The sequence below is a fragment of the Pinus tabuliformis genome, chromosome 5_1, assembly GCF_031772625.1.
Source record: "Pinus tabuliformis cultivar Carrire ecotype Pingquan chromosome 5_1, CPIR1, whole genome shotgun sequence".
In the NCBI taxonomy this organism is placed as follows: Eukaryota; Viridiplantae; Streptophyta; class Pinopsida; order Pinales; family Pinaceae; genus Pinus; species Pinus tabuliformis.
The window spans coordinates 60,120,005-60,121,956 of record NC_142305.1 but is presented as its reverse complement, the minus strand read 5'-3'; positions in this window follow the sequence as shown (position 1 = coordinate 60,121,956).

Genomic DNA, 1,952 nt, shown 5'->3' with positions numbered 1-1,952 from the left:
AAGAGTCGAGAAAAAGCTAAAGATGACTCTAGTCGCCTTCGATGTATTAACGAGCCCGAAGTGACAAATGCTCGGTTGGACTTTTTCAGTTATAGAGTTTGAAAAAGGCCAAAAGAAACTGCTCTGGAGATCTAGGCAGAGGGTGTGCCAAACCTTTCGCGAAACCACAGAATACGTTTTACGGTACGGGTGGTCAATCTTCGTGAATGTTGTGTTCACTGCATCGCGATCAGTAGGGCGGCCGGCTTCCTAAGGATAAAGGCTTTATTCCTATAGGGGTCTCCCAATATACTCGACGGTACACGGGAGCACAAGTCCGTATTGATACTTATCGCTTCACCGTGGAGGAATCACCCAACCACTCAACGCTAAGATATCACGTTTAACGACGCCGGAACACGTCTCTAGCTTAGACCTCTATGTGTTTGCGTTATGTTTCAATGCGTTGTTATGTAAATTCAATTCATTTTAATGTTGATCTTGCTTAGCAGTTTGCCTTTAAGGATCACCACGAGGTGTATATATACAACTTCCTAAATGCAATCTAAGATGAGAAGCAAAACTTTCCAATCTTTCAACTTTGAAAACCTTAATCTACTGAGGGAAAAGAAAGACATCAAATTTTCACACAGATCATAGAACACACACTAAATGCACTTTTTCCTAAATCAACATGCAAACTGTCAATAATGCATATGCACAATGCAGATATTTCTTTTCTTTATCCTTAATGTTGATGTAAGACAAAAAGGAAACTGTTGTATAACTTTGAATCTAATTTCAAGCGAAAGTAAACAAGCTTGTCCTAAGGATAAAGGCTTTATTCCTATAGGGGTCTCCCAATATACTCGACGGTATGCGGGAGCACAAGTCCGTATTGATACTTATCGCTTCACCGTGGAGGAATCACCCAACCACTCAACGCTAAGATATCACGTTTAACGACGCCGGAACACGTCTCTAGCTTAGACCTCTATGTGTTTGCGTTATGTTTCAATGCGTTGTTATGTAAATTCAATTCATTTTAATGTTGATCTTGCTTAGCAGTTTGCCTTTAAGGATCACCACGAGATGTATATATACAACTTCCTAAATGCAATCTAAGATGAGAAGCAAAACTTTTCAATCTTTCAACTTTGAAAACCTTAATCTACTGAGGGAAAAGAAAGACATCAACTTTTCACACAGATCATAGAACACACACTAAATGCACTTTTTCCTAAATCAACATGCAAACTGTCAATAATGCATATGCACAATGCAGATATTTCTTTTCTTTATCCTTAATGTTGATGTAAGACAAAAAGGAAACTGTTGTATAACTTTGAATCTAATTTCAAGCGAAAGTAAACAAGCTTGTCCAAAATCAAAAGACACCTTAAGATCGACTTGTTTAGACATTGGAAATGTATAGATTCAAACCACAAAATGAAAAACAAACAAACTCAAACAGCCATGAACAGTAATAAAACTAGCTCTTAAGATCACAAAGACACTTTTACAGTTCAGGATCTAAGAGGCCACAGCTATACTGGTTTGCTTTTCACAATGGGAAACTGTAACTGAAACAAGAAATACTGAAAGAACAATCACAGTTTCATCACACAACTGAGGCGGAATAATGTCAAGGAAAGTTGGTTTACAGCAAGTACAAATGACAAGCAATCAGCAGCAAAATAACAGTGAAAACAGGGCCAAGACTCAATGGGAAACCTCAGGAAGACATAGCCTAACTGGTTCAGCGCAGGCTCTGGTCTGTCAAACTGACTCTCAGCGCAGTTCCTGAAGGGAGTACCTGCGCTGAAATGCAGACTGCCTTTGGACAGCCTGCACTGAGACACGAGAGTTGCGTTTACAAGGGTTTCCGGGTCATAAAAAGCTCAAAAATTCACTGTTTTTGCTGAAATAAAAAGCTATAGGTCAAGTACAAGCTAAGGGATGATCAAGAGGAT